This window comes from Pyrgilauda ruficollis, unplaced genomic scaffold, assembly GCF_017590135.1.
Source record: "Pyrgilauda ruficollis isolate IOZ18807 unplaced genomic scaffold, ASM1759013v1 scaffold118, whole genome shotgun sequence".
In the NCBI taxonomy this organism is placed as follows: domain Eukaryota; kingdom Metazoa; phylum Chordata; class Aves; order Passeriformes; family Passeridae; genus Pyrgilauda; species Pyrgilauda ruficollis.
The window spans coordinates 1,402,512-1,424,758 of NW_024510099.1; the positions used below are offsets into that span (position 1 = coordinate 1,402,512).

Consider the following 22,247-nt stretch of genomic DNA (forward strand, 5'->3'; position numbering starts at 1 on the left):
TGCACCAATTGTATAATTCTCTGATGGAAGCTTCTGGTTTACGGTGTCTGCTGCTCTGACCAGATTGACTCTGTTGACAGCAAAACTGAATCTTATCTGTAGCTCAGCAATGACAAAAAATAAACTGGATTAGTGTTCAGCCAGAACACTTTTTCTAATCCAGTTCAGTTCTAAGGAGTTAAAAGAAAAGGTAGCTAAGGATGAGTTAATGAGGAATACACATAGGCCCAAGTACTGTCGGTGCTTCTGCCAGGCAAGCTGAAATGAGGGACTTAGCTGTGAAATCTGTAGTACAATCCCTTTTTATCTGTGATGTGTAAGTTTAAGGTTAAACATTAGCTTGGCACATTGACATGATCCAACTATTTTCTAACAACTCAGCATTTTAAAGTAATGAAATGAGAGCAATAGAGAAACAAATAACGGGGAGAGAAAGGAAGGGAAGCTCAGTGTACAAGCCTGTTGTCTCACTAGTGAGTTCATTTTTGGAGAAGCTGTTTCTCCATGTGGTTAAAAACTGATCTTGAATGCCAGCAGTAGGCTTTGCAGCTGTCCTTTGAGGTGCTGAGTGTGCTCCTGGGTAGAACCTCTGGAACTTAAGGTGGCCATAAGGAACTGAAGTGTTTAATGGTTAAAACTACGTATGGGTGCTCCCCCTCACCTGCTGTAGTTCAGCTTTGGTGTTTGGGAACCCAATGGACCTCCAGATGAACAGAAGTGTGGTTTGTGCTGCACTGTCTGAGGGTGAATTTCAGTTAGAAACTAATTTCTAACTGACTTCTACTGTCTTTACAGTATAGCTTCTATGGGTTCATGTGAGAAATTACTTGTTTGATTTATCCATATAAAACTTTGTTGGACTTTGTTGAACTTACAGGACTACAGAATCATAGAAAACCAGACTGAACAGCAGCATTTATCTTAACTATGTCTTTGGCATAATTTTGTAAACTCAGTTATTAGGTTTACCTTTTGTGTTTTTGTTTTAAATAATTGAACATTCATTTTACCCTCATTAACGCCATACCAATGCATTTCCCAAGAAGCAGAAAATTATTTGTCATCCCGAAGGATTAACTTGTACAGAGAGGTAGTGTGTGTAGTCACAGCCCTGAAGGAAGGGCGGAGTGTGTATTGTGAAGAAAATTTTTAAAAAGAAATTATGTAACCTTGGAGAGCTTTAAATAGCAGAAGTCCTTTTCCCTCAGCCTTGTCCCGGTTAGGGATGGATCCACACATCTTTTTCCTAAGTCATTGGTAAATAGAGGTGGTTTTGCTGTGTCAGTAGCATCTTAGTTTGTGTCCAGGCCTGAAGTCTTGCCTGTTCCCATCCATTGCTCAGGAGAGGGACTTCTTCTGCCCATGTGTGCAGTAGAGATTGTGCAATTTTATAGCTGATTTTGGTGAGACTGAGGGTGAAGGGGAGAGTTGAAATTCCTCTTTTATTGCCAAATGTGAGCAAAAAAAGACAAAAAACCCAAAGCAAAGATACTTCTTTAAAGGTTATTGCTGCATGCAGAGAAAACACCTTTAGTCCCCGTAAGTTAAAAATATGAAGTGCAGTTTTGGGACTGATGACCCCTATGAAAGCCAGGTGATGGATGTAGCAGTTGCCATGGCACACCACTGTGTGACCTGTGATCCCTGGGTGGTGAGATGGAGGGGCCAGAGGAGACAGCAGTGAGCCACGTTCCGTGGTGTGGATCAGAGTCAGTGTGGGTAACAGGCTGAGAGTTTTCACACAACTCTATCCGAGTATGCAACCAAAACTAGTTAATATTTCTCCTTTGTACAGACCAAGTGCCTTAGTGTGTTACACTCCCAAAAAAGCAACAAAGCATTGCTCTGCTTTTGAGAGGGTGGGGTTTTTTGCTTTTGCCCCCCCACCCCCCCTTTTGCTCTTCTCTCCTTTTAAGTGTGGATATGGATATTTTCTGCGTGTTTTATTTCATACCTACAGGGTTTTGTTAATAAATGTCTCTGGCAATGGTAAGAGCTGTGCCATTACAACAGGGAGTTTCTGGGGTCAGCCACCAGCCCAGTCTGGCAGGAGACTAATTTAATGGTGTTTGTATGCAGCTTGTAGGGCCGACCAGGAAAACCATAGCTCCATCTAGCCTGATCACAGGGACATCAAGTCAATTCACAAAAAGATGCAAAACCCTCAAACTTAAGGGTATTTCTTCTTAAATTTGAGCTGCTGAACATGCATGATCTGAATAAGACCTCATCAGTCTTACAGTGTTGAGAGGGCGGAGAACTCAGTATTGAGTTCTGCACTGGGGAAACTGTTTATAAAGCCTCGGATAAAAAATGAAAACATAAAGCAAATGAGAAAATAATCATCTAAGTCAGAAGGTTTCTCTCCTAGTCATGTTACCAAAGAAACTGTAAGTGGAAGATCCCTGTAATATCAATTCTAGGAAAATAAGTGTAGTGTAATAATTCCTACTGGCATAAATATAAGCCTGCAGAAATTTTTTTTTAAATTACAAATGTTTTTTCCAGCAGAAAATCAGGAATTTTTGAATGATAGTATTTTACACAAAGTAGGAAAAAACTAATGGAATAACAAACTGAAAATCAATCTAAAAATGTAAATTTGTGTATTTATCATGCCATAGTCTTCTGACACATTTTCAGCATCATGTCATGGGGTTGTTCGGAATAACCATTTTGGCTAAATCTCAGACAGAAAAAATAATAGAGCTTAGTAATACAATTTCTGGAGAAAAAATATTTTTAAATAGTATGGAAACACTTGTTATTTTGTCATGATGTTATTCTTTATGTGGAAATAATTGGTATTTTTATTTCCCTGAAATAATAAGATTATTTTAAACTTATTTATGCAAACTCTTGTGAAACCAATTTTTAGCCAGGGTAACCCAAAGAAGAACCTTCACTTTTTGAAGATTCAGTACCTCTTTCAATATCTGACCAAGAATCAGACATGAAATTCCAGGCTGAATGTTTCACTTTTCCACTCCAGGCTCTATGCATCTGAGGTTCTATGTCAGGCCTCATTTCAACATCTGAAAAAATCACTTGAGGATAGCAAAGTTAAGGGTGTGACTAATGAGCTGCAGCCTGACTTGCTGCACTCAGGCAGGAAAACTTGCAAGGAATGCTCTTTTCCATGAGCTGCTGTCCCTTTTTGCCCCTGACTGTGGGGAACATGAGAATAGCCTTTTGAGGAGAGAGGAGACACAGCTGGGTGAACGGATATCTACCATTGCGTATTTCAGTGTGGGATCAGGGAAAAGACAAACCTTTATTTAGCGCTCTATTGGCTTGAGAGTTGAGCATTTCTTGCAGTGCTTGCAAGACGCACCTGCCTTACCCTAAAATGCAGAAAAGTGATGCTGTATGTGCCACACCGTGCATATTTACAAGCAGCTCCCTAGGAGGAAGCTGAAGACACCTCTGCCTAATGCTCTCACACCACAGCTACGTTGTCCACTCTTGTTGTCCTTTTTTCTTCTTTTTCTCCTTGCAATGAGAGCTTTCCATTTGGAGTCAAGGCCAGTTTGAGAGGATAGAAGCCATCCCTGTCTGAGGCCAGACTAGAATCATGTAGTCTGATGCTCAGTCGTCAGATCATGAACATTTTTCTGGCTTCAGTTGAGTTAATCTGCTAGATTTGTCATGTGTAACAGATCCAGGACCTGACCCTTGATCCAGGACTGGCTGATCACTAGTGCTGAGAAGAAGAAAAATGAGTTTTGAATTCTGAAATTACTTACATTTTTTTCATCTTCTGCACTTATTTTGTTGCTAAAGTCCAGTACTTGAGTCTGAGATTTGTCCACTGTTACAAACATGTGTCATTCTCTAACATAATATCAAGTCACATGTAAATTTGATATCCCTTTGTTGATATCCATTTGTTGGTGCTACTCTAAATGCTTAGATCTATACATAGAAAATACACTTGCTTTAACTTAGAAAATTAAGATCTCCTCACAGGTTGTACACTTCGCATAGTATCCATAAACAGTTATTAAAACAAAATTACATGTATTTCTCTAAGGAAAGGATTTCTAACATCTAGGTCAGACAGTTTCTCTGTTTAGTACATTGCTTTCCACTAGAAGTCATTTCAAGTGCAACTGTCAGGTAAATAAATACCTGTGCAGTACTGAAGCATTTTTTTTTTCCTTCTAAAAATGCAGCTAATAGAATAAATTATGTGAATAATATATATTGCTAAAAAACCCAACTCTTTTGCTGTATCCTAATACACAACTACATTATTTTCTTATTCTTTTTCAATATCTTTCCATATCAAGCTGTGAAAAATTAATAGAATTATGCACTGGAGGATTTAAGTCACATTTGATTGGATAGGTGAAAAAGAAGTGATAACTAGTTTCTTGAGAAAAAATAAAATTCTGGAGCAAAAAAAAAATGCACTGAAAACTGTGTCTTCCAGAAATCCTGTTAAACTTAGGGGTTATTATCTTTCCTTGACAGTGGACTTTGGTTTTTCTTAAGAGGCTCTTCTTTAATGATTACTCTTTCCTCAGAAAGTTTGCTCATTTATCTATAAAAAGATGATTATAGTCCAGTAGTATGAGGAACTGGAGGTATTGCTTAGAGTTACAAAATAGATCATTCTCTGGGTACACAGAGTCCTTCCTGTGGGATTGTTCTTCCCTGGAAGTGCCAGGTCACATCAGGGCACCCGGTGGCCTCTGTGGCCAGTGGTCAGGACCCATCCAGCCCTGCTTCCTCTACTTTTGTTGTAGGATGCAAAGTTGGTGGAGCTGCTTGCAAACGCAGTTGTTCACTTCGTGAGCATTTTTCAGGAGAAAAATGCACGGTTTACACTGAGAATTGGATTTTCTTCTACAAAGAAAGCTAGAAAGTTGAATGGGAAGAAACAATCTGAAACACTGGATTGTGAATAGTCATATTATCAAGAAAAAAACCCAACAGCTTAAAATCTTATGTTGGTTATCATTTATCCCTTCAGTACTGCAGTGGTGGAGAGTCCCTCTGTGGCTGCAGTCTCCCAAGGCCCTGAGCCATCCTCACATCTTCCCAGCTGCCTCTTCCCAGCAGTGGGAAGGAAAGTGGGATATAGGAAAGTAGTTTGCTGCTCATCTGCTCAGGGAGTATTTTCCTCTGAAGCCTATAAACTTGGACCAGTGGGCAGACATCAGTGCAGAGCAAGGATGAGACACATCACATCCTGACACGGTAACTGGGGTGTGCACCAAAACAGGATGGGACATTTCCCAGTCCCACCTTTCGGGGAGTATTTGCCACAGTGTCTGTGTGGAAAATAGAGACAACCAAATGAATAATTCTCCAGAAATGACACAGATATGACGTTTCTATCCAAATATCACCCAAAATCAATGATTGTCTATTGCAGTCAGATCACAAGCTGGATAGCCCAGGCAATAGAGCACATAACAGATCAGAGTGGGGTGAAGGTGTGAAAACAGCTGGTGCAGATCTGCTGATGAAACAGAACAGGCTGGAAAGGCTCTGTGCTCTTGGTGTGGACACCAAGGAGGTAAGGCTGTCCTTGGGTCATCTTTGGTTTTTTGCTGACTTTGTCAATGGAAGACTGTGAGAGGGAGTATGCCTGAGGCTGAGCATGGCAGAGAGGAGGCAATGAGGCTGGCTGAGGGAAGGCAGGGCTGGGCTGCACTGGGGGAACTCATACTGCAGTGGCCATCTGAGATCCTTACAGGGAAGAGTAGGATACTACTCTTTACTAATAACTAATGAATAAACATAACTTATTTCTTGGAAAACATGACTTATTTTCTGGTTGGCTCACAGCTTTGCAGACTAAGGCTGTTAAATTGGGTTTGTCTTTTTAGTTGCTGAACAAGCCAAGAGGTTGTAAAACTTGGGGACTGACAGAAGGACCAGCTGTGCATTCCAGTGTATCTCAGCAAAAGAAGGCAGTCAAGGACTGACCAAAATAGCAGCATTACAGTTCTGCTTTGTTTTAAAATGAGTGAGAGGCACAGCAAAAGTAAGGCACTTTATACATGAATTGAAAAGCACTTTGGGGAGAAAGTAGTAGCAGCTGGGAAGGAAAGAGGGGGTTGAGATCTCGCTGCAAGTGATGTAAGAATAAAGAAGCAGAACATACTTCAGGAGAATGAAAAAGTAATGTGTGCTTCACTATTTCTGTGCTGTTAGAAGCTTCAAAAACCAAAGTAATCTGATTTGGTCTTAATTTGTTAATAAGTTATAGACATTCCACCTTAACCCTGCAAAAGAAGCATTTGGGAACAGTCAGGCCGCAATCCTAGGGATAGACAGATAGTATGTACTTCACAGGATTGCAGCTGAGGGTCCATGCAGAAGGTCTGTGCCGTTCATGAACAGCTTTGATGAGCATCCCTGGTTACAGCAGAGCTGAGGATCACAAACGTCCCCTCGCCGCTGTGCTACCCTGCTCAGCGTAAAGGAGAAATTCAGGCACTGCCTGAGGAATGAAGGTGTTTAACACTGAAGAGGCATGGCATCTTCCCCCAGATGAGATGGTTCACACACTCCAGTGTACTTGTGTTGTAAAAAGTATGCTTTCCCACATCGCAGAAAATACAAGTTAGAGGGACACCTTCTTTAGTAGGACTTGGAGAGGAATCATCTTTAATCATTATTGACTTAGATTGTCACATTCACTTTTCATTCTTAGTGTATTTCAAAAGGATCTCTTAATCCTGTTTTACCTACATAATTTCAGTTTCCTTATGCCCTCACATCCTTATCTTTATGTAGATTAGAGTGCAATATTATTACAAAGCAAAAAGTTTTTATGCATTTTTCTGCAGAGAATAGCTTCTCTTGAACTGTTTGTTATATTGCTTGCTATCATTAAATTCCCTAAATTATGATCTCTTATTTCCTCTAGATTAAAATAAATAAAGTTTAATAAAAAATGAAGAGCTAGTCATAGTTAAATACCATCAAAATAAGTGAATAAATAGGATTTTGCTTGCAACTGTACAATATATGTGGCTTGAAAGAATCAGGGGAAGAGCTTCTGTTAGTCACATTGGTTTTGTTTGGGATTTCACTTTTTTCATTGTTTATCAAAATACTTTGGGGTGGTTTTCTGTTTGAGCTGCAGGGAATTTAGTGTTATTTTTATGCAGTCTGAGTCATTCATCCATTTGGGAAATGGACTCCGAGTACACATGTTGAACTGTTTTGGAAATCTGATGTCTGAAATCATACATGTAAAAGAAAAATATTATGACAGTAAAAGGCTATCTAGGAATGGCAGTAATTAACACATCCAAATTAAGGACAGTGCAAATGAGCATCCATTCAGCAATAAATTCTAAACCAAGATTTTTGCTGTATGTGAAGGCATATGGTGGAAAACTGCACTTTTGATGTAGTATATACTGTTGAGGAGAGATGAGGGTTTTGTCCTCACAGGACACATGAAGCTCTTTAAACACGTTCTCTAAGATGAAACACTTCTCTTTTGTTTTGTTTTATTTTATTTATGTAAATATGAATGTAAATGTTTATGTAAACAGGTCATCTCTCTATTTCATATTTATTCCATGCTGCCTTGTTGGAATGAAAACTTAGAAGTGAAACAAATCTCGCCTGTCCCCTGCAGGCTTGAGAATAGATCAATTATTTTGCTTCTGGCTTAGATTCCTTTTAAATCTGTGACAGAGCAACTGAAAAATTCAGGATAAATCACTTGCTGTTGATAGTCAACTTCAGAGTGAAAGAATTTTTGACATGAAAATTAAAGGAATTATTTTTCAGCATTTGGCTTCTGGAACTGATATTCTTGATTCTCCTTCTTGTATGTAACACACCCAGTGCAGAGTCGTAGCTTGCTGAATTTTGGGGTAATAGTTTGGTACTATATGGTTTCCCCTGTTTGCATTGAAGTTTGGGGTTTTTATGGTTTGGGCATTTTCTGCTTTGGCTTTTTGTTGGATGTTTTTGAATTAGCATATTTGTAGTTTTATCTTTGGTGTTGTTTTGCCCTGTAACATCTGTGGAACATTAACTTTTGCTTTCTGGTTAGAGGAGAGGAGGGAAAACTGAAAGGCAGCAGTCTTTTTTTAGATTTACTTTTTTGAGCAGGCTTTGTCTGCGGGTGAAGCCTTGGAAACAGGACCTCTGATGGGATACCTCGCTCCTGCCAGCTGGCTGCACAGCTCTGGGTTAGTAATTCAAGTTCTCATTTTCTTTTTCCATAGGAAGGTAAAATAAAAAAAGATCAGATGCTGAACTGGAGCTGTTGGAAATGACATGGCTAATGAGCTTTTGAAGAGGTAGCCAAAGGGTGCTGCACAGGGAAACCCTTTGGGATCCCCCTCACAAATGCAGAAACACTCAAGTTGCCTTTCCTCAGCTCCATCAGTATAAGAGTTGGTAGTTCTGACCTAAATGCTCTTTACAGTCTGTAATCTTTGATTTATAACTAGGACAAGTTGTAGGACACTTTGCTTTCAAAATGTTATCTAACCTGGTAATTTGATTATGCTAACACAAAGGACCCCTCACTGGACTACTGGTATGTACATTAAATATTCATGAATTAATTTTGCTATATGCATAGTTCTTCATTTTTCTTCCTAAGACATGATGACTAGGCACAGCTCCATGACACAGAAATAGCTGAGAACTGACAAGTCTGGAGAAGAACCGAGATAGAAATAAACTGGAAATAATAGTAAAGAATTTGGAACATGACTGTATATAAGGCTTGGACTAATACTGTTTTGAAAACAAGTGGTTTGGAAGGAGTCAGTTTTTTCTCTTTGGAACTGTGAGTGAAATTTGTAGTACAGAGTTTGATCTGCTTTTATATTGATGAAGACAGAGGCAGTGTGATTAAACATCTTGCTTACAAATGAGTAGTAGTAAAAATCAGAGGAAGAATACCACCCTTACACTTTACTTTCTTAGGAGTTGACTGATTTAGAAAAAAGACCTAAGGAGTGTACATAATTTATTGAGTAAACACCTTGATAATTGGGGTACGACTCTTATGCCAGCACAATTTAGTTGTTTGTGTTCTAGTGAGTATTATTTCTGGGCTTTGTGTGGGTGTAGATGGTGTGAAAATAATAGCTAAATAGAAAATACTGAACTCAAAACCACACTGAGCTTTGATACTGGTTCCTCTGTTTTTTGGAATAATTCAAAGTAGGCATGAGTTGAATGGCAAATTCAGCAACTTCCCACATTATTAAGGAGCATAAATCAGCATTAATTTGTTATTTTGTTAAAGGTTCACAATCTCTTTGTTATTTTTTAAAGGTTCACAATCTATTTGACACATAGTATAATTTTACTGATTATGTTATATAGTTATTTTTGTGTTATATTATTTATATGGTATTATATATCATCCTATATTAAATTATGGTATTATATATGATAATATATTAAATTATTATATATTTGTATTATGTAAGATTTAGTATAATTATACTTGTTTCCATGCCAGAAGTCCAATATAATTCTTGCCCTTCATGTTTTTAGGTCCCTAATCTTGCTTATACAGGTGTGGCAACTATCTCAATAGGACAGTTCTGCACAAAGAATGCTGAAAAAGATGGGGCTTGGATTTTTTCCAAGAATGGAGTGAACAAAGCTGTCTTAATATTAAATGATTATTTATAATTATTTTGAAATTATATTATAAATAATGATTAATATTTAAATGTTAAAACAAATCCTAAGGTAATGTAAAGTAAAACATGCTTGTGATGCTTAGTGAAAGATTTTATGTGCTTGTTGATGCTCTGTATAAAGTTTCCTGGAAGAGGGCAGGTGCTGCTCCTACCTCTTCATGCACTCTGTTGGACAGAAATCAAAATAAGCCAATAGATTGCTTTTCTTCCAGGGAATCAGCTGTCTAGATTTACCACGTGATGATGTGAAATGAAAGAAAAATTATTTCCAAAGACAACCTTAGATAATGTTGGAGGAAATAAAAACTTGCATATATTAATTCTCTATTCTCACAGTTTTAAAAAATGAGGAATATGTTATCCTCAAGATAACTCAAAAAATGAAATACTGCTGCCTAAGCTCATAAACATCGTCACATGAAGTGTCACCCAATCTCATAAATTCCTCACAGCCATAGTTCAAGTTGTGTTTTAATTTAAATCCTATCTAAACCAGTAGGAAACATTTGGGAAACAATTGCTTCGTAATTGCATGGACTGGTGTGTAATTCTACTCAGTGTTACAATACCTCTCTTGATACCTTGTTTTGATTCATAAACAATTGTGTTTCAATTAATTACATGGTCTTCTCTATATAAGTAACTTAAAAATTGAGAATTTGTCACTTTTTGCTGAAAGAATAGCCAAAAAGCTGGTGGTGTTACCCACAAGAGCAAGTTGACAGTGCTGTCACCATGCTCTGAAGAAGGTTTTGCTGAAATACATTCACACAAATGCATGCTTTTCTCATGCTCAAATATATCACATCTGCTATATATTAATTCTTGATATTTTTTCATAGACTAATGTGGTATGTTTAATTTTTCAGTGGATGAAAACTCCTGGTACCAAATCTCATTAATGAAGGAAATCAAACCCTGATGGAAGTCCTTGGGGCAAATGAAGAAGGTAAAATTTCATGCATCTTTGCAGTTCAAAGGCCTAATTAATGATACAAATTTCTAAGTCCATAAATACAAAGAACTAGAACTTCCAATGTCTTTTTACAGCAACCACAGAGCATGATCAGGATTTGCTGGTGTTATTTGACTAGATTTATCCCAGCTCGCCTGTGCTGAGAGATCCCTGAGCACATCTCTGATGGAGGTTTCTGTGACCTTGTACAGGATGGCACACACAGAGCTGCTGGAAGAGTTTGTATTCCACAAGAATCTCTGATGGAGGTCTCTGTGACCTTGTACAGGATGGCACACACAGCTACTGGAAGAGTTTATATTCTACAAGCATAGAACTCCGTGGGGCAAACTGAACCTCTCATCAAATACCAGCAACTTCCCACCACCTCTGTCCAAATTGCTATGACTGCATGGGTTAAAGCTGCTCTCCGTAGGGTTTGGGTAAGTGTGTTGTACACAAACATATCCTAAAGTGTAAAGATGGTGACAGCCATTAATTTCCCATTGCCTAATATACTCTTTGGGGATCACAAAATCATAAAAACACATTAAAATATTCCAAACCCTTTAAAATATTAATATTGACTTTCTACAAAAGCATTCTGTCTCTCAGTCTTGGTTATTAACCATTTTCATTACTTCCTGCATTGTTTCGTATAAGTTATGTCCCAAACTATCTGTCACTTGTCAGGAAACTCCTCTTAATTAAAATAGGAAAGCAGTGAAATTTTCACAGCAAATAGCTATCTCACTACTCATGCAGGACTGCTTTAGATTACATTAGATTACAAGTTGCAAATAATTGATAAACTGTACCAGCATTACTAAACCAGTTCACCAACACTAATCAAAGCTCTCATACAATAAGCATGTACTGTTGATAGGTGCAATTCCTGGAATAGATTCAGAACAAAATCATTAATGTGTCAGGTATTTACAAATAGCTCCATTCAACAGCAGAGAAGAGTGTTTGATTCCAGGTTCCAGAGCAAGAAACAAAAAAGTGCTGGTTTCAGTTAAAATATATCAACTTCATTACATTCCACTACCTCAGTACATTTATAATTATTTTAGGGATTATAGAGAGCATTCCCAGAATAATTCAAATTTCCATACAAATTTGCATTCAAGGATTTTGAGCATGACAGGCCTCAGCAACAGTTACGACACTGTACTCAGTTTTACATGTTGTTTGCTAATCTTTCTAATTGTGATTGCTATTGCAGGGGTCAGTCAGACCCAGACAAAATGAGTGCTGCCCAAGAGCAGCCTAAAAGAAGTCCCCTGTCCAGAAGGTCATGCTACCAGCAAATCTGATCTAAAAAAAGACAAGAGAGGCAGGAGCTCAGACACCATCCTGTAAGGGAAAGCAATTTGCTTAAAGCTCAGAGCACACTGTCAATCTTCTCCCTCTGCCTTGAGCTATAGGATTACATTTCCTGTGGTGACAGAATGAACTCTGACAGCCTAAATCTGAATAACCCTGGCCCCAAGAATCACTTACGTAATTGAAAACAATTGAGAGTACAGCATCATGGTTTTTTATATATTTTTTTTTCATGAGCTGTTTTGTGGTTAAGCAAAATGTTTGCCCTGCTCCAGCAGTAAAGAGCACACATGAGTTGCTGCCATGACATCTTGTCTAGGCAGCTGAGATGCTTTGGGAAAACACCTGTGATGCAAGTACATGTTGTGCTGGTGAGCTTTGCCAAAGTAAACCTTTAATCCATGTGAACACTGCTCAGTCCTTCCTTCTTCCCCATCTTTTATTACCACATCCCTTTTCTGCAAATTATAGAATAAAAAGTAGAAAGATGCACTTAACCTCAATGCAGCCCTATAGGCAGGACTTGCTCAAAAAAAAAAAAAAAAAGGAATAAACATCCTGTTATTCTTTTGCTGGTTAGCAAAAATGGAAACAGCTTGAGCACAGGCTGGTGGCAACGAGCCAGGACTGTGATATTCTGCAACTGGAAACACTCACTTCTGATGTTCTGAACTTTAATAACTCTCATTACTGCTGTGTGGTGGCAGATTCTTGGGCAACTGCTGGGCTTTACAGAGAACATTCCTCCTCTTGTCTGAGGCTGTCATGAGAAAAAAGTGCTTTTAAGTAAAGGCTTCAAAAGCAGACAAAGGACTGTCCTTTCCCTACCATGAAAGACTCTAAGGATATAGTCTAAACTAAACTAAGGATAGACTCTAAACTAAAAATAATAAAAATAGAGCATGCTCTGTTTTCAGAGACTACAGTACCACTCTGTACAACACTGATATGAGGAGGTGATGATGCCCAATTCTGCCAATCCTTTGGAACTAATCTGCCACAAAACAGCATCTTAAACTCTTCTGCATGCCAACCAAATACTTACATCCAAAGCTAACTGCTACAGGCCCCAAAAAATGGAAGTCAGGAATTGGCTTGGGTATTTATATTACACTTAAGGTAATGACAAAACTAGAAATATACAGAAGGTCTTGAGGTCAGAATCCAGTCATACTAAGCTGGCAGGAAAATAATAAGTTTAAATTTACATATTAGTAAAGGAGCAGTTTGCACATGCAGGGAGCCTACTGTGTGTAGCAAGAAGGGAGATGTAATTTGTGGTGATTTTTAACAGATTGAAGTGAAGAAGAAAAATACAAAATATCAGTGGGGAGGCAAATAGTATCTACATAAAAGTATCAGTATCAGAGATTTTAAGAAGAACTGTGAATGTGAGAGTAAGCATGAAGAAGTGGAGAGTAATAGAGACTTTCAGTTAGTCTTGAAAAAATCCTGTTTTGCTTTTTCTGCATAGGATATGTTTGCCTTTGTTCCAAGCAAAAGGTGGCTGAGAGCAAATTGATACAGATATGTTCTGGGGACACTTCCTCTCTCATTACCAATATGTTTTGTTATAAGGACAGTTTCATGTAAAGCTCAAGACTGGAAACTTTCATCCTAAAAGAAATTTGGTTCCAATTTCAAGCTTCTCAGTTTCTTTGTAAATAATAAAACATTAATATAAATTTAATCTGCACCTTTTATTTGTGAAGAGCGGTCTACCAAATAAAAAAAAAGGAACTATGTAAGGGCTTCTGAAATAAATAAACTAACAGTTTTGCATTTGTTTGTAAAGGGGATCCATAGGATTCTGTCATGGTGGTACCCATTGCATTTTAGGTTGCATTTTATTGATGATGTAGGTCTAGAGGCTTTTGCTCTGGCCACCTCACTCTGCTCATCTATTGCACCACATTGCTTGCTAATGTAAACACAGCAAATTTTATATAAACCTCGGACTTTTAGAAAAAAACAACATATAGATCTGAAAAACGATCAAATTTTCCCAACCAAGTTTTATACTAAATTGGAGTCTGCAACTTTTTTATCAAACAGTGAGTGTTTCAAAAGATTTGCTGCTATGTGCATTTTGATTACCACAGCACCTAATTCAAAGCTCATTAAATCACTAAAGGAATTCATTCACTGGTCTCCAGTGTCCTTCCTTTCAGCTCATAATTATTTGTATGTTTGGGTAGGAAGGACCTAACCAACACAATTTTTTTTTCTGTTTAGGACAAGATAATCAAGTTTTTATGTTTGTGGACAAATGAATATCCGCTCCTCTCCGAATATCTGCTCTGACGCCTGGTAGGTATCTTTCAAATGATACAAGAATTCACCAAAAAAAGCAAATTTTTCTTCCACATACACCCATAGCTGTAAAGGTCTGATCACCCTCAATGCCTGATACAAGTTGGACAACAGTTATCATGGCACATGTGATGAAGTCCTACGTTTGTCATTCCATTAAAAATACCTTGGGTATGTACATGACCTCATGAAAAAGTAATAGAAGATAATTTACCAAAAGAAAATGAAATGGGTTTGTATTTATTTTAGTTATTATTCACAAACTTTGCATCACTATATCAAAAACCTCAGCCTGTAAAGCCATTTCAGTATGAAGGAGCAAGTGGAGTTTTATTCCTGAGGAATGGTTGCAATTATAAACAAGTACCAATTTTCAAATTTATAAGCAAATTTATATGTGCTATTTTCCTTCTTCTGTTATGCAACTGTATTTGCAAAATGTAATCCCAGATCTTTGCATGAATAGTCTTAAGACACTACCTTTGATTTCAGTATAGTTGGTGCTGAAAATGTTACCACTACTGAAAAATTTCTTTATGCATTACATTAAAAATAACTCAACAAAAACGCCATTTCAAAATAACACAAGACTTTTAGCCAGCATGCCTTTCTATCTGCCTTGGAAGATCTTGTGGGTTCGTGTTATAGCCACAGTCACTGGCATGCTTCAAAGGCTACTGACATTAATTTGGCAGCAACATCCAACCATCCTACCAGAGCTGACTACAAATCCTTGTATTTCTGCTGTATTGTTTAAAGAAATACAACTGAAGGGTGAAAAAGAGGGATTTTAAATTGGAGCCACATATCCACAGCTATTGCCAAATAACTTTCAGGCAGCCCCTCCCCTGGGGGCACAGAACGTTTATCATCCCCCTTGCAAAAAAAGCCTGAGCATGCAAAATGCCAACAAAAACCTAAACAAAGGAAGAATGAAAAATCAGCGCTAAATGCAGCACGTTTAAGTTGTGGAAATGTATATAATTTGTTTTGATTATGATGATGATGAAATGTGTGTTTAAGAGGCTGCTCTTGCAAATAATAACAACAATGAACGAATGAAGCACCAAGCATAAGTGCCAAAGAAAGAAAACTGTTAATATTCAACAGAGGCAAAAGGTTCAGGAGGAAAGAACTCTGCTCAAAAGAAGATGAGATGTGACGGCTTCAATTGCATCTGGGCAAACAAAGTCCTTCTGCCTAACTTTTCAGGTACACCCTTCTGTGAAAAGTTGAAACACGTCACAAAGACAGATACAGGTTTAGCTTCACAGAGGAGAGCACTCCCTCTGACACTGAGATGCCCCCATGCTGCTAGAAATGTTTTCTTTGCTCCTCCTTCATGCTGTGGATGTAAAAATTAGCATTCAGCTCAGTGTTGTCGTAAGTGGGGAGCACTCCCTTATGGTGAGGGATAGTCAGGGGAAAATGGCTGCAAGAATATCTATGACTCCATGGGGCTTAAGTACAGTAACTGCATGAAGAATATATGGGGTCCAAGTGAAACACTAGTTAAAATGGTATTAAAAATAGACGCGGGCATGTGTTAAAACACTTAGCTGAATTTGCAATTATGCACAGCATTTGGAGGAAGTTTAGCAAAATTCCAAAAGCAACACTGATGTCTTTAATTAAAAAAAAAAAAAAAAAAAAAAAAAAAAAAAAAAAAAAAAAAAAAAAAAAAAAAAAAAAAAAAAAAAAAAAAAAAAAAAAAAAAAAAAAAAAAAAAAAAACACCCACCAAAAGCTAGTAGTTAAATAAGTTCTAGAAACAGTCTGGAGAGGTTAATAAAAGTATCTCATCTTGAAGTCCTCAAGATATTTCCAGATATAGAGTTTTTCCTATAAATGGTTAAAGTTGCCTATAACAACATACCACTGTCTACCAAAACTCAGTTTTTTTTAGTAATTGTAGTTATATGCACACACAGATTTAACACCAGACTCTGGAGGTGAGATCACAAGTGCATGGTGCAGTAGTTTATACCCACCACTCAAGCACTGTGTGGCTGACACACCTGAAGGACAAGCTTCAGAAGTGGTGCCATGAGAATTTTAACAAATGCACCAAAAAAATGAAAAGCCAGTGCATATCCAAAGCTGAGTATCTGAGTCATTTTCACCCCACTCTGAGATCAGATAAAGGTATTTCACAGATACTGGCTTGCACAAATGAACAATATCTAAAACAGAGACTGAGCTGCTTGTGTCAAATTTTCATGATCGTGTTCTTCATTGTTGTATAGACAGGAAAGCGTGTGAACAAAAAAAGCCTCAGGAAGATGTAGTATATACAGTGAAAAATGCCAAAGTTCAGATTAAAAATATTATAGTAGGCAATCCTCTTGCATACCCCACCTGAGGAAGCATTTGTGGCTACAAATCCAGGTTTCTTTGAACAGCATAACTGTGGAGGGAGCTAACGGTTCCACTTTGGGACTGCATTTTCAGAGAAACACAAGGTTTCTGACAAAGCTCAGACTCGTGCTCTGACCTCACTTCACACTGAGAACTTTTTGATATAAAGCATGGGGAGAGCTGCCCTCTCTGGTCCTCTGTTTAAAGGATTTATAAACAAGGGATGCAGCAGCTCCATCTAGATCATGGCTGCTACTGCTGTGCTTCTATGCCTGCCCAGTCCCAGTCTGCCAACTTCATGTTCATTTAAAAAGACCTGGCAGCCATCAAGATTTGAATCATACCAGTCCAGAACAAATAAAAACTTGGAAGGTTTCAGAAAAAAAAACCCAGACAACAAAAACAACCAACCAAAAAGAACCAAACCTAAACCAACCAAAAAACTCCACCCTGAAATTTCATACTCTTTCAAATGGATTTTTCTTTCCCCCAGACTGGAGCTATTTTTAAATCCTATTTCCTTAGTGTTCTTTCCAAAGCAGAGCAAACGCTCTCCTTCATACCTACAAGTTAAAGTCACTTTCTCTTGACTTGCACAGGCCACTAAACCATTCCTATGTTCCTTGTGCTTCAAAAATTTTAGCTTGCAGAAAAAACTATTATATCTGGGTTACATCAAGTAATGTTCACTCTGGTTCACAGACAGCAATTTCCTTGCCAAGTTTTATATTATTAATCCCTTGGTAAGCAGAAGGGAAAAATATCTGGTTCTAAACTCCTCATAAAGGGAAGAGGGAAATCCACTCTTATGTGACCAGGGAGGAGGGAATAAAAATTTAATCTGTGGAATGTTAACCACATTTATGAACACTGCTATTACAAGAATAAGAAAGGTTGAAGTAAATTTCAGCTCCTAATAAATACAATTAAAATATTTACAACAAGATGGATGTTTTCAACTTAACTGCTAGGTCATTTTTAATAAGAAAATACTAAGGTAACTCCAGATCCACTCACATCTCTTAAAACATTAATTTTTTTCCAGATATGATAGGCATTACCTTTCCCCTACATATTGTAAAATTTATTAACTAAAATTCTCTGGCTGAATCAGCCAGCATAAACCTGACGTAAATGTATGTGGAAACAATTTGCCTTGGGTAAAGACATTCCAATACAGGTGTGGAAAAATGTGGAAAAGTGCTTAACGTGCACCCTTGCACTTTATGACAGGAGGTAACTCTTGCCATGTCAGCCCCCTCTGCATACAGCATCCTCACAGGCAGTCACAAAGGACACTTTCTGCCTGGATTACTTAAAATGAGATTAACTGTAGAGTTTATATATAATATTTTACATTCTTTATATGTTGCTTAAATCCTTCTGAAAATGTTCGTAAGAGTAACCCACAGGACAAACACGTTCTCAGTAGTGACTTTATGGGCATTTTTTATGTACAAATTAGGAAACAGCTAACAATTCAATAAACTGATGTTTCCTTGTTGCTTACTGCCATCAGAATCCATGCTGGTGGGGGTAATTGCTGCAGTGGCAAACTGCACCCACCGTCCCAGTGTGCTGGTGAGTGCAAGTGCAGCAAAGCACAGCCCAAAGCAAAACCTATTCCACTTGGCATCAACCAGCAGGGCAGGCTGGATGCTTGGGATGCACACAAGCCAGAGACAAATGGCCTGCTCAGCTCCCTGGCTAGTTAGCTCCAGTGGGCTCTGAAAATTCAGATTTACATTCCGTGGTGGGAATTCATGTCACAGCAGTTTTGGGAGGACTGCTGCTGGTGAGATTGGAACCATGCCAGTGAGGGTTGTGGAGAACTGTCTCTGCTGGGAGAAACCTCACGGTCTCACAGGGAAACAACTTCTCTCCTTGAGCCAAGCAGAAGAAAACCTTGGGTGATGAACTGACCAAAATCTCACACCCTGTCTGCTTGTGCTGTTTGTGGGAAGGAGGGAGAGGTGGGGAAAAATGTTTTGAAAGGCTTATTTTACTTCTCATTATCCCACTATGATTTTGTTAGCAAAATTCACTTTGTACCTCTAGGATGAGCCTGTTCTGCCCCTGGAGTGTTTTCTTTGGGTCCTTAACTCATGAACTCTATGTTGAATTTTCTCTCCTCTGCCCTGCTGTGGAAGGAGTGGGTGAGCGAGCGGCTTCCGTGGTGTCTGGTGTTTGGTGGTGTCAAACCACAACAGCTTCTAATCTGTAATACTAATTTCAATTAAATCTGTGCTGCAAAGACTCAGATGGCATTTCCAGTCCTTGAGCGCTTTGCTTCATCTTCTCCTCTAAAAGGAAACAGAGGCTTCTCCCAAGCTTCGTTAATGTGACAGCCATAAAGAGGGGCTGTTCAACCACCTTTTGAACAAACAATTGAAGTTTACTGCTCAAAACAAATCTAAATCTGTACATAAGGAAAATAAAATAATCAAATAATCTCTTTAGTCATCCTTGCCTATGAAGTCTGATCTTCAACCCTTCTTTAAGCCCTTGTAACAAAGCAGAAACCCAAATCTCCCCCCACAAAAAGACATCAATAAGTCTCCATCAGTCTAATTGGGATTTGCTTATCTACTACAGCAGGAGAATCAAAGCCCCAGTGTGCAAAAGGAAACTATTTCCAGCTCCCATCCATGGGACTCAGGCAAATTGAGAAGAGTAACACAAGTAGCTGGAGTACTGAAAAAGTGATCTGCTTCTAAACCTAAGGAAAATACACACACTCAAAGGTTCCATGTAATTGAAAAACCAGGTTATATGTTCCCCACACTAAGATCACCAGCTCTGTGTCAGTATTTTCTCTTGTTTCTTTTGATTTTTTGTTTTCCAGATGAGGAGTGGGGTGATGGGAACTAAAAAAAAATAAAATGAAAAAAAAATAAATCATTCTCATTCTGTAGTCTCCTCTAACTAAGTTAACATTAACTTCATTTTTTTAAGTCCCCACTGCTCCTGATTTACTGTTTTTCTTTCTACCTGATTTATTTTCCAGATGGAGAGCTGTAGAAGGCGGACAATTTTTCAGCACGGTGTCTTATTTCCTGCTGAGTTATTTTGTCTGTCCAAGGAGCTCTTAGAGAAGAAAACAGAAAAATGGATTTATGTTGCTGTACCTGATAAAGACACATACAGCCCCACATGAACATTTTTTTCAAAAGCTTTCACTGAAGATTTCACAGGTAACTACATTACTAACAGGCATTGCCTGCAGCAAAGCATAACAAAGTACCTCTGCTTTCTCCTTCTGTCCTCCACTCCCTCACCCCCATTTTGCAACCTGCTGGCAGGGCACCTTACACACACTTCACACCTTTATTTATTTATGATGACTCTGACAACACCATCTGTAATACCGGTTTTAAAGCAGCAGCAATGATGTAAAATAAGCCCAGTGAAAGGTATAGAAAATAGTTTCATAAAGTGTAGGTCATATCCATTCATTTTTTAGAGCGAAATTGCTCTAAAACTTAGTAACCTTCCAAAATTAAAAAACAAAACCACATAGAGCAAAACCCAGTAATGTCTAAACTCCTTAAGCACCTGGTCAGGCTATTTTTCACCATACCCTACCTTGTATTTATTGTACCTCTGCAGATATCTCAAATATTGCTCTTATCTTGATCCAACTTCTTTTTTTGCCTTACAAATGGCTTCACACAGAGTATTTATATTCACAAAAACACACCCTCTCACATGGAAATACTTTAGCCCAGAGAAGTTGTGGGGACAAGCAGGAGAAGCAGGAGGTGAAGGAGTAGGAGAATAAAGACAACGTTGGAAGATGCAGAACCTTATTCATCCAAGAGCTGAGACCTTGTCAGGGGATGCACTGATGGGGAAAGGAACATGGAGAGAGTAGCTGGTACTCAGGGAGAAGTGTGCTGTGTCTGAATGTCCACTTGGACTCCAGCACAGGATTGCAACACGGTTCATGCAGTGTCTGTAAGGCCTTCTTGTGGACTAGATCCCAAATGAATTGCTGTCTAATCTGCAAGAGTACTGAAGCCTTGAAGTGCTGTTTTGAAGCCTGGAAATATTGTGTGGAAGTCTTGTATATTCCACTCAATATAAGGAGTAATAACTTATTCTTAAGCAGTGTTAATACAATATCATGCACACACATATATGTGTATAAACAGGTACATGGAATACATGCATATGGAATTCGGGGGATTGCTTTAGCTTTCCCAATTATTTGTTCATCTCAGCTTTCAAAGCAAGTAAAAGGTGAAAATAAAAGCAATCTCCTTACCTTTTAAAGAAAGTACTTTGGAATCACAGACATAAAGACACCTTTTATTTTTAAAGCTATATCCTGTTTGAAATGAGCATGAAAACCACGTGCAAAATACTAATCTTCTCTTTCCAGGAGGAAGAGATGACACTCCTGGGATTTCAGCCTGTGATAAGGCTATTATTAACCTGAGGCTTGAATTGCAAAGCCACTAGTATGCTTTAATCTGCTGTGAAGCTGTACCATCCTGATGGATGGCTAGTAGCTCGCAATGAGGCTTAATATGATACAACTTTTTCTAACGTCAGGTGGCATCCCCCCTACATTATTGTGTGGAATACAGCAGAAGTGGTTCTTGCTTTTGGTGTCCTGTCTTGAGAGAAAGGAGGGGCAGATTTGAGGAGGTGGGCTGTTGAGGAAGAGTGGTTCTCCCCTCCCTTGGAAAGAGCTGGAGAGGGGACAGGGCTGACCTCGCTTGTGTGACAGCTCTGAGGCTGTCACTGTTTTCTTACAGATGCTCCTGCCTCTTGTGGCACTGGTCTGTCCACTGAGGGACAGCAGGTTGAGACCAGGATTAAAGCCTCTTTCCTTTGCTTCTGACTGATTGCTAAACTGGATCACTGGCACTCTCAGTGCAGTTTAACCACTTTTTGGTGCTTGGGTCTCAGCTTTATCTTGAGCTGCAAGTTTTCGCAGTGCAATTTGTGTGCAATTAACTTGTTTGAGAACAAGAATTTGCAAGTGAAACTAATTTTAATAGAAAGCACATTTGCAATGGGCATTGAGATTTCTGTGCATCCAGGCTCTGAGGCTATTCCATTGGCATGAGTGATAAATTCTTTCTAAAGGCTAACACAAATTCAAGGCTCTGTGGGCCACACATAAAAATATGATCTCACATTTTCTGAAGTCGAGTCTTTGTTCATTTTAGTTTGGTGGTAGTATCTTACCACCAAGTTTGTAGAATAACCAAAAACCTCCTTATTTCTGGAAACTATTTTCAAGTTCAGAGGCAGGTTAAAAAGGAAGGAATTCCATTTTCTGTGATATCCACAGATATCTGGAATTCTGTGTTTATATCAATATCTCTGGTCTCTGTAAATGCAATTTTTATCTTTTCTATCAAGAAACTGGTAAGTCCACAACAGTACCTTGGTAAGACCCCAGGGAGAACTTAACAATGGAAGAGAATCTGTGGAAAAGAGAAATTTGCTAATAGTGCAGCTATTGTGTTTAGCTGGTGCTGCATCAAGAGGAAAGACATCTCTTTCTGAGTGCAGCCAGTGGGACAAGCTGTGTGCTAGTGGGGCCACAAGGAGACTGCCTTCCTCCTGTGCTAGAGGAATATATTATCATTGAAACAAAGGAAAATAAAGGTTCCTTTTGTTTGAAAC

The 22,247-nt window shown here is 38.5% G+C and overlaps 1 long non-coding RNA gene across 1 annotated transcript; it reads left to right on the forward strand.

Moving 5' to 3' along the window:
- Positions 1–10,874: 10,874 nt before the first annotated feature.
- Positions 10,875–19,739, forward strand: LOC121363112. The gene is made up of 3 exons (XR_005956637.1): positions 10,875–11,048; positions 14,170–14,244; positions 19,612–19,739. It is a non-coding gene; the product is annotated as an uncharacterized LOC121363112 (long non-coding RNA).
- The last annotated feature ends 2,508 nt before the right edge of the window (positions 19,740–22,247 follow it).